Source organism: Leptonychotes weddellii, chromosome 10, assembly GCF_054177405.1.
Source record: "Leptonychotes weddellii isolate Sample4059 chromosome 10, ASM5417740v2, whole genome shotgun sequence".
NCBI classification, from domain to species: domain Eukaryota; kingdom Metazoa; phylum Chordata; class Mammalia; order Carnivora; family Phocidae; genus Leptonychotes; species Leptonychotes weddellii.
In genome coordinates this window covers 46,826,704-46,836,528 of record NC_138378.1, presented here as the reverse complement: position 1 = coordinate 46,836,528, position 9,825 = coordinate 46,826,704, and the positions used below count along the sequence as shown (strand labels likewise).

Below are 9,825 nucleotides of genomic sequence, written 5' to 3'. Positions count from 1 at the left end.
GACCCTGGGATCATGACCTGAGCTGAAGGCAGATGCTTAACCGACTGAGCCACCCGGGCTCGCTTCCCTCACTCATTTTTAAGGTGAGTTTCTTTCTCCATAGTGGAGACTTTCCCAGCAATCTCTGGTCAGACTGCTGTCAGTCCTGGGGCTATACTGCCTGGGTTCCAATCCCAGCATCCCCACCTACTGGTTCTGAGCGCTTCACTTCTCAGCGCCGGGCTGTCCTCACCTGTAAGCCAGGAGACTGGAAGCACTCCTCACAGAGCGGTTCTGCGGATCACACGAGTGTATGCACAAGCGTGTTCTCCTCACAACCACCCAGCACACGGCAAGCACTCAAAGGTCAGCTACTAGTACCTCTCTAGCTCAGAGCTTCATTCTGTTTTAAGTTTGGAATTGAAATTAGTCCCAATTCAGGTTCTTGGCAGAGAAGTTTGTTTTTCTTTTTTTTACTTTGGGGAGCCAGTACACCTCTTCATTATTTTTTCTTCAAGATTTTATTTATTTATTTGACAGAGAGAGAGAGCACAAGCAGGGGGAGTGGCAGGCAGAGGGAGAGGGAGAAGCAGGCTCCCCACTGAGCAGGGAGCCCAATGCGGGACTCGATCCCAGGACCCTGAGATCAGGACCTGAGCTGAAGGCAGACGTTTAACCAACTGAGCCACCCAAGCGCTGCAGGACACGTCTTCATTTCCTCTTACAAAATGTGGGTTTATAGAAATGTTCAAAGAGAACAAAGAGCAGCATTGTCCCCAAATCATTACTGCTACCCCTCCCTGCCCAACACACACTCATTGAGCTCATCTTGTTCCCGTAGGACACGCCCTTCAGTCTGCGGGCGAATCCCATTTATTCCTGTCTCCATATTGTTCACATTCTTCCCCACCTGTTTCTGCTTTCATAATTCCTTACTTCCTTTCGGCTCCATACCTTTGTTGGTGTAATCTTTACCCATATATATCTTCCCTATAGGAATATTGCCCACCATTCCTCCAGTGCGCATGTCTGCCATTCAAACACTATTCATTGCATATGGCCTGAAGATTGCTCTTTTGTTATTCTAATGCCAACTAGAGGGTCCTTGAAGCCAGACTCGCTTAAACTTGGTTGCACCTTCTGCGGTGGATAACACTGTTCTAAGCCAGTTTCCTTATCTGAAAATAGGAATAATAATAATAATAATAATAATGCCTGTAGAGTGGCTGGGAATGTTAAATGAGTTAATACTAGTTCCCAGAGAGAGTGCTCATTCAATAAATTGTAGCTATTATTTTTTGAAAGGCTGACCCTTCTGGCTGGTTATTTATAGTTTTTATACTCATCGGCAATAATTAAAGTGCTTTATTTTTGCATGGAATTTTGCAATTTAAAAAAAACTTCCATAAAAAAAAAAAACTTCCATGATTAGTCTCTGGGTACGAATTTAGTAAGCTATTTAAAATGTAGAGAAAATACAAGGGATATCAATTAAAGAGAAATAGAATAATCTACACCATGGATTTTTCTTTTTCGTGTTCATGCTAAACCATGACTGACATTTTGAAATTAGTCTAGATTTATCAGACAAAACTGAGCCAGGCAGAAAGCACTCTGTTGCCTTTTGCTTAACGTTAAAATAGTCAGTTCCTCCTGCCTCTTCAGATTCCTCTACACACTTCATGCTCATTAGATGGGTCCCAGACAGGGAAAGAAGGCTCACTTCCTAAAAACCGAAAAGAAATTCTTGCACTTTCCCCTTAAAATCTAATTATACATGCCTTCTTGGTAAAACACATGGACTATATTTTATGAGTCGTTGGCTTGGTATGATTTCACTTCAGTGTAACTTTTCAGTATTACTTTTTAACTGTAACAAAAGTCTTCTGTTAAAATGAATTTTTATTCCTCTTCTATCTAAAATTTATCCTTTAAATTTAACAAAGCCCCAAATTATAAAAATGTACTCAAGGTTAAAATTAATTTTTTAAAGCACACTTAAGATAATTAATGATATTTATGAAATACATCTTGTCAAATATCAAATTGCTCAGAACTTATGTTCCTTTCTATTTTTCAACCTTATTTTGGTACATTGGAGACTGAATGATAAAAGGGTGATGAATCAGTGATAATGAAAAAAATCAGTAAAATAAGTTTTTAGGGGTCATGTAGATCAAAGCACGAGATGGTTGTGCATTTTTACTATTCAGTAGGTTGCATTAATAGTGTAAAAGTTAGCAGATTGTACTTTGAAACCAGTTATATTCTGATAAAAATTGCTTATCTAAAGCGCAATTTATGTTTAACTTCCCATTAGTATTATTCCCAACTATTGTGGGTATTTTAATATTCTGGCTAAATGAAAGAAGTTGCAGTGTCATATAAAGATGACTAATTTTCAAAGAATTAAAGTTTGAATACATGGTAAAAGAACATTGATCATAAATTGAACAAAAAGTAGATTACCAAATAACCTGATTATATACATATTTTTTTCTTTCTTAATTGTAATTTAGAGGTCCCCCATGTAATTTTCTGTTTTCGGATGCATCTTAAAATACATCAATCTGGACAACATAGCGAGAATTTTTTTTCCTCTCTTGTAAAGCTAGTATTAAATTAATGGTTGGTCTTAAAATCAAGGACCTCTTAGGATCAAGAATTAGTTAAGATAAACAATAAATGTAGTAAGACTACACATAATTTTTCATCTTCTCTCTGCTGGTCTGTATTTTCTATGGTGAACATGTATTTGTACAGTAAGAAAAAACAAAAGAAAATATAAACATTATGAAAAATTTCACCTCTTTCTTGCATGGTGTTAAAAAGAAGAGAACAGGCCCCAAATGGAGTCACTTATACTAAACTCCATGTCACCAAACAGACTTAACTTAATTACAATTTTGGCCTCTTCCAGAAATGGAATTTTAAACCAGTCAACCAGTAATCACCTGATCAGCATTGGTTAGGTCATCTGCCTGATAGAACCCTGCCATTCTCTAAAGGAAAGTGACCTTGCAGTAACGAGTCCACCTGTTTGTCTGGTGTAACTTCCTTGTTCCTGCTTCCTTCTGTCTATACAAGTCTTCCATTTTGTACAGCGCCTCAGAGCTCCTTTCTGTCTGCTGGATGGGATGCTGCCCGATTCATGAATCATTGAATAAAACCAGTAAGATCTTTCCAATTTACTCAGTTGAATTTTGTTTTTTTTGATGGTGGGGAGAGGATGATTTAAATTCAGTTTTTTGGCCACCTATTTTAAATAAGAAATATTTTAGACACCAGTAGACAGTGTGTAGGTCCCTGTGTTAAGAGCTATCAGATTACAGAGAGAAGTATGACGTGGCCTAGCCTCAGGGATCTGGAACCAATGGAGAACTCTGGAAGCACTAAATGGGATGATGAATTCTAATATGTGCAAAACGTGTTCAAGGACAGGCGAGACTGAGTGAGCAGTCAGGGGAGACTATGCAACACTTCAGGGAGGCTGTACATTGAAATATTTTCTTAGTATTAGAAAAGGCCTCCAAAATGTCATCATGTGAGTTGAGTAGTTGGCTACTTCGTTAAAAACAAAAACTCTTGTAAAATTGGATGGATCTCAAAATGGAATAGATTTGATTACAGTACATCTTGTTATAAACCTAGCAATAAAACAAAATTCAAACAACAGTCCTCAAGAAACAAATAAAACAAGAACAAACCGATATAGAGCAAGTATGTGATAAAGTAACAGCAGCTGTTAATACTATCTTTTGACCTCAGAATTATTTTAAAAAACCTGATCCGATCATATATATGTTTTTTATTAGATTGGACCTGATAAGGTGCCTTGCATAGAGTAGCACTAGAGGACATTTATATGTATGACACTTATCATAATATGTCATCCTATCCGTATTAACATTATTACGCAATTGGCCCCAGCGTTACTCGGTACTGTGCATTTGCTCATATCCTGCTCTAGAAATTAGTAAAATATTAATGCATTTCTTTTAAGCACACAACAGCTATCTGTCCTTTTGACGTTAACAAGTCATCTTGTATAAACATACTTTCCCAGCGTAATCAGACTCGTCAGTAATTTGCCTCCTCACCCCCAGGCCATCCGGAAATTTTGTCAGGCAGCAAAAGCTCCCGAACACTGTGGTTCCCCCCATTCCAATGTTTATTTTATAATTTTTTTTTCTTTTTCTTTTTCCTCTTAAAAAAAAAAAAAAAGCTTTCTGGTGTTCAAAACTCAGTGTGATTCCTGATTCCCACTCACATGAGCAAAGGGTTCTCTCCATGTTCTTTATATTCCCGGAGGCACCTGCTGTAGAATTGGAGAGGGCGGGTTCGGTTCTTTCCCTGCAGCCACGGGGTGGGAGCCCCCTGCCAGGGCCGCCTGGGTCTGCGCTTGGGGTCTGCGGGTCCACAGTGCCAGAGAGCTCCCTCCCAGGGCACGAAGGCTGCACCTCTGGCAGCGAAGCCTGTGCAGACACAGGGAAGGAAGGGTGGCCGGGGAGAAGAGGAAGCTTACCTGTCCTGTCCTTCTGTCCTCCAGCCTGACCAAAAGGGACAGCGGCAGCGCAGGGCCAAGTGCTCTGTGGGATGGCCCCAACTGCGTATGCAGCTGCTGGCCGGCTGCCGCCTCTTGTCAGCAGGGCTATAAATAAGGCACTGTCCAGAGCTCAGGAGATAAGAACCCAGCCCCTTGCTCCCGAGAGCCTTTTAAGGTATCCAAATTAAAGGAGCCTCAGCCCCCAGATGGGCAGGGGCTGCCAGCTCCCCATTTGGCCTGCCCGCTTCAAGGACATCCCAGGCCCCACACATACTCCAGCAATCCCAAAGAGCAGTGGAAGGAGAAAGCCGCAGTGCTGGGAAGGTATCTCACTTGATCAGACGAATGGCAGAGCCTCTGGGCGGACTGCCCGTGGCTTCCTCAGATTAGGGGGCTGGCATTGAGGCACAGAAGGGGGAGGAGACTCCCCCCCAACCCCCGCCACACCACAGTGTCTCTGTGACGTGGTGTGGATTCTCAGTGCTGCCTCGTGGAAGGAGCACACCAACCCTCTACTCTGGCTTCGGGGCATTTGTTTGGGTGAAAAAGATTCCAGGGAAGATTCTAAGGGATCGGCTTCATGCTGGACATTGGGGAAGCTGGGAGTGGAGTGCACTTAGAGAAGCTCTCTCTCCCCATCCTCCCCACTCACGCATGACAGGGGTATTCTTGGGCTACAAATCACAGAACTCTTATGGAGCTTTTTTTTTTTTTTTTAAGATTTTATTTATTTATTCATGAGAGACAGAGAGAGAGGCAGAGGGAGAAGCAGGCTCCCAAGGAGCAGGGAGCCCGATGCGGGGACTCAATCCCAGGACGCTGGGATCATGACCTGAGCTGAAGGCAGACGCTTAACCACCTGAGCCACCCAGGCGCCCTCTTATGGAGCTTTTTAAAACCATATGCTAGAAGAGGAGAGAGAAGACTAATTTGGGGGGACAACCATACCTGATTCACCCTTAAATTTCTTATTTCTGGAAGGCATTGCATCTGTGGCTGGAGGTGGGGGAAGGCCAAGCAGGGTCGGCTGTTTGGCAACTGCTATCTGTGTTACTGACAGACGTTCCATGTCTGGGAATTTATCCTGAGAAAGAATCGGGGGTGTGGGCAGAGATACAGCTCCAGGGACATCTCCTGCAGCTCTTTCAATAATTGGGGAAAGTTGAAAACTACCAAAATGACTAACAACAGAGACTGGTAAAATGAAGAATAGTATTGCCATAAAGGAAACACTGCAATCTTTGGAAATGCCATAGAAGGATATTTAATAACAGAGACCATGGTATGACATATTGGTAGTAAAAAGGCAGGTCAACTTTAAGGGAAACTTGACGTACACACAGTTCCCTCACACATACACTCTGAAAGGATAAGCGTTCAGTGTGGAAATGTGCTTCTGCCTGGATGATAGGATTATGGCTGATATTATTTTCTTCTTTGGCTTATATGTCATCTCTAAATTGTTTGCAATGATCTTGCATTGCTTTTATAATAAGAACATTAATTTCATTTAAAAACCAAGTTTCTGAAAATCAGAAGAGAACTTCCTGTGTTTCTGCATTAATGAACCCAAATTTATTTTAGGATTACAGAATTCCTTGGGGTCTCCCCAGGCTTTGGAAAGACCCATATTGGGGTCAGCAGCTTTTTTTTTTCTCATGCCAATATCAACAGTATGATGTAGAATGCTGATAGAGTCCCTGAGTGCCCCTATCAAGGCAAAGGTAAGTCAAGAAGAGAGGAAAAAAAAAAAAAGGAGAAAGAAAAAAGGAAGAAAAGCACAAAGAGAAAGAGGAGTCTGAAAATAAGAAAGTTTAAGTAATAGAGGTGATAGAAAATACCCATACACCCAGATCACCTTTATCTGACCTAACATGTCCCAGTTTATGGTCTGACCAGGACATAACAAAGGCTCTATGTGTATTTAAAGAATATGTACGTCCTGAAGATGCCTTGCTTTTTGATTATATTTGACTTAAAGAATGACCTCTAACCCTGAGCGTGCAATAGGGGAGCACATACCACTGATACGTGTAATTGGAAGAGGGGATCCCCCCCACTGGGCTCCCAGGGTTAGAGGTAGAGAAGGACCCTAATGGTCTAATGACTACCCTTCTGCATGTAAACACTAGAGGGGAGTCCCCTCTATGACTAGGACCTGGTCGATAGCTTTTGTGTTGAGTTGCTGTTCCAGGAATAGGCTCTAGATCAGATACCACCCAGGGACAGAGCCTGGAGTCAGAGGCTGAGCAACCCTCTGGACTGTTCTTTGGAACTTGGGGTGCCAGAGCTTTTCCTGGATAGTCCCCCTAAAGCCCCGTCTGTGTTAGCTCTAACCACCTTCCTCGGATTTCGGCTGGCTTACTCACAGGCCTGAGCCCTGCAGACATCTGGTGAGAAGGGTGACTCTGGCCTCAGGTCAGCCCCTGTGCGGGGGCATATAGTCTCCCTACACAAGGGAAGAGGTCAGTGCAGGGGAGGCTTGAAGGGGCTCCTCTTGGACAAAGCCAGGCCTGAGGCAAGGCACTGAGGCCCTCATAACTGGCGGCCTGTCAAGGCTGGTGTATGGGCCCATCCAACTGTGGGGTTCTCCCTTGACCTCCAGGAAGAGCTGTTGGAAGCATCCTGGTGTGACATTCTCCCTCCTCCATGCTGACTCACCCCCACCCCTTCAGAGGGGCCTACTGCATGCACACAGTCTTGGGGTGGGGTGGGACATGATGCACCATGCCTGCTGAGAGTCACCCCCAGAGCAGACATGTGTAGGTGGGAACAGCATCTGCCTTTGGGGGCTGTGGCCCAGGATCTGGGCTGTGGTCAGGACTAGGTGTGGCCGGGAGAATTGTCATGGATGTGGCACTTTCTTCTCTTCTTGGTCCTGTTGCCAAAAACTCAGAGACCCAAACCAAAGGACATATGGGTCTGGAACAAACATTTTGATTCAATTCAGCAAATAGGCATCGAGTCAACCCCTCAGGAATCAGAAACTGGTAGGCACAGGATAGCAAGAAGATGGAGACCCCCAGATGGCCTGAGCATTCTAGGAACTTGTCCCTGGCCCCCAGCCTGGTTGAGGGCCCCCCACCAGTGCCAGCATCTCAGTTCCCCGGCCAATGCTCACAGGGTTTTTGCCCCTGGGGTCATGAAATCTCATTCATCCATCAGTACTATTCATTCTCTCTCTCTTTTTTTAAAATAAATATTCACTGAGGTTCTTCCATGTTCCAAGCCCCGTGGCTAGATCCTAGAGCCTCAGCTTTGGACAAAATAGAAGAGCCTCACCTCGAGGAGCTTACAGTCTATCATGTGTAGTAGTCACACTTCGTGTGAGCCTAAATCCCTCACCTTGAATCTGGAGCATCTTTCCCTCCTGGTCACTGTAGATGCCATTTCTTGTTGCTGCCCACGGTCATTGTCACCAATGCTCCTTGCTTCATGTTGGACAGGCTTGATCTTTCTGTGAAGCTGGTTCTGCTACTACTGGAACCTACCAGAGCTGAGTTTTGTAAGTGGGATGGGGTCCCTCTCCCCACCACCTGAGTGCAGTGCCAGGCCCTGCTGCTGAGCCTGGCACCATGGAGCCCGGAGCAGGAAGTATGTGCCTCTCATCTGTCTCCAGGGCCAGTGAGGCCCACCTAGCCTGATTGCAGCTGGGACTGCCTTTTCCTCCTCACCCTCCCTGGGGTGGGAAGGCATGGGGAGTCTATGCACCAGCCCCTAGCTGGAGGGAAGTAGTCTCTTTTACCCCACACAGATTTTTCCCTTGTTGGATTAGTCGATCCTGTGACAGAGGAAGATGAGCTAATCAGGGAGCCAGAGAAGGACGAGCAGATCAGGAGAGGAAGCTCTTATCAGAGGAGGAAGCAGATCAGGAGAGATAGAAGTCTGGAAAGAACGGTTTCAGGAAAGAGGGCATAGAACAGCATTAACTCTTGTAGGCTGGGAAGAGCAAGGGGGCAAGAGCCCTGTTTTTCTATACTGAGAAGTCCTCAGATGTGGACCCATGTGTGTCAGGGGTGCAACGGAGAGTCATTTATGGAATCTGTTGCCTCCAAAGTGTTTATCCACAGAAGCTAGGCCGACGAGCCTGAGACCTGCTGCCGTGTCCTTGTTTTCAAATGAATACCTTTCGTGATCTAACTACTCCATTTTCTATCACTGAAATCTCTACATAAACATTCCGTCTGCACTTCCCAGAATCATAAACAGGCAAGAAAGGCTGCAGAAGTGTCGCATAGTATAAATACGTCTGTGAAAGGCTCTGGAAAGTTTCAACCTGAAAAATAGCATCACCATTTGTTGGTGTGATAGAGTCCAGGCCTCTCTTTGTTTTGAACTTGGCTTATGCTGAACGAGTTTGGGTGTTGAAATAAACCCAGTTACCCAGTCAGGAAGCTAACTCAGTAATGACTGGGGTCTTAGGGTCCTGTTGACTAGCGCAGGTGCAAGAAGAAAGCACGTGGGGGCCGGGAACCAGCCTAAGCTCTTCTCAGCTAAGATCCCCAGGATCCAGCCCATCGCTCTGCTTCAAGACACATGACAAAAATACACACAGAACACTGCACAACAATATGCCAGCAGGTTGGCATTGCCCCCAAACTTTAGATGCTCTGTGCTTTGTTTCTCTCCCTCAAGTTCCTGTCAGATCTGCTCTTGGAATCTTTATCCCATGGTTCATATTGTTGATAGCAGCTGGGTAATTCTTTGCCTAAAGTTACTTGTGCTCCAGCAGGGATCGACATTTTCAATCAAAGGGACGAAACTTTAACCGGTGACATGTTGAGCCATCATTAGAAGCTGAAGGAGAATTGGGGGACCTTCCTAGCCCCCATATCTATACATGAAGCCATGCCCAGGAGTGCTCCATCTGTTGCTGTAGATAATGGGCTGTCATCTGGTCAGCAAGCTTATAATTCTAGAACCATTTACAAGTACCATGTGGTGGAACCATTGGAGACACCTTACCCTCCCTGTCCCCCCAAGAGGTGACGCTAGGACTCCTGGGATAGAAGGGCAGAGGAACATCTTCTGTTTGGCCCTCCCGACCCTCTGCTCTGTGCCCAGGTGGCTGATGTGAACAAGCATCAAAGGGCTTCTTTGTTCTCTGGCTTCTGCTTGGGTTTAGCTGATAGAAGGAACCAGCAAGAGATCAGAAGACAGGGCAGTGAGGTCAGGTCCTTGGTGCTTGGATCTTCCCTGCAGGGATGCTGCGGGTTAGTTGTCTCCCTCTGGGGAAGGCCACAGCACCTGTTGGGGCACCTTTCTGGACTCTGGTAACAGTTTCTTCTCCTTGATCTCAG

General features: G+C 44.8%; 1 protein-coding gene across 2 annotated transcripts in view; it reads right to left on the bottom strand.

The window, feature by feature from the left end:
* FHL2 (four and a half LIM domains 2) overlaps positions 1 to 4,766 on the bottom strand; it is a 131,295-nt gene extending 126,529 nt beyond the window's left edge. The window contains exons 1-2 of one of the 2 annotated variants that reach the window (XM_081833325.1): positions 4,505 to 4,766; positions 233 to 382 (exon numbers count right to left, since the gene is read on the bottom strand). The gene's annotated coding sequence lies outside the window, so the exon portion shown is untranslated. The remainder of the gene's footprint in view (positions 1 to 232; positions 383 to 4,504) is intronic. The other variant, XM_081833324.1, reaches the window with a different exon arrangement.
* Between the last annotated feature and the right edge of the window lie 5,059 nt (positions 4,767 to 9,825).